This window comes from Arachis duranensis, chromosome 6, assembly GCF_000817695.3.
Source record: "Arachis duranensis cultivar V14167 chromosome 6, aradu.V14167.gnm2.J7QH, whole genome shotgun sequence".
Taxonomy (NCBI): Eukaryota; Viridiplantae; Streptophyta; class Magnoliopsida; order Fabales; family Fabaceae; genus Arachis; species Arachis duranensis.
Window position 1 is genome coordinate 61,785,973 of NC_029777.3, and position 957 is coordinate 61,786,929.

Consider the following 957-nt stretch of genomic DNA (forward strand, 5'->3'; position numbering starts at 1 on the left):
TGTTCCGGGGGTTACCTGAAACGTGTAGCTCGGTCGTCTTGAAAGGCCCGAGGTGGGGGGTTCAGGGACCCGAGCTTGATATGTGGAGTGGTTGGTGGTTGTACCTGCAATGACACTCCGATGCTTAAGTTAGCATGGGTCCAAGCAGATATGTGTAGAATGTGGAATGAATGCCATACCTGGGTGCTCCAGTGTATTTATAGTAGTTGGCCGTGATCTTCCCTGGATAAGATATTCTTATCTTATCTTATCTTTGGGAGTTTTATCTCTATCTTTGTGGAACCGCCTTTTCTAGGCCTTTTCGGCCTTTAGGTTTTGGGCTGCGTTCCTTTTGATGGGCCTTCCTTGCTTTATTGACCCGAGGTCCGACCTTTAGGCGTGAGCCTTAGGACGAGGTCGGACCTTTCATGAATTTGCCGAGTTGGAGGAGCCCGGTCAGGGTATGAACAGGGTCCATTCTGAAAACATGTCAGATGGACACCTTTTGGTCAACTGCTTGTATCTTTCCCAAGCTTCATAGAGGGATTCACCATCTTTTTGTTTGAAGGTTTGAACATCCACTCTCAGCTTGCTCAGCTTTTGAGGAGGAAAGAATTTATCTAAGAAAGCAGTGACCAGCTTATCCCAGGAGTCCAAGGTATCCTTAGGTTGTGAATCCAACCATATTCTAGCTCTGTCTCTTACAGCAAAAGGGAAAAGCATGAGTCTGTAGACTTCAGGATCAACTCCATTCGTCTTTACAATCTCACAGATCTGCAAGAACTCAATTAAAAACTGATAAGGATCTTCAGATGGAAGTCCATGAAACTTGCAGTTTTGTTGCATTAAAGCAACTAGCTGAGGTTTCAACTCAAAGTTATTGGCTCCAATGGCAGGAAAGGAGATGCTTCTTCCATCAAACTTGGACGTTGGCTTTGTGAAGTCACCAAGCATTCTCCTTGCATTATTATTATTATT

General features: G+C 44.7%; 1 non-coding gene across 1 annotated transcript; it reads left to right on the forward strand.

Annotated features, from left to right (window-relative positions):
- Nucleotides 1–466: 466 nt before the first annotated feature.
- On the forward strand, nucleotides 467–570 carry LOC127739936 (small nucleolar RNA R71). Its single transcript, XR_008000678.1, has one exon. It is a non-coding gene; the product is annotated as a small nucleolar RNA R71 (small nucleolar RNA).
- Nucleotides 571–957: the final 387 nt, after the last annotated feature.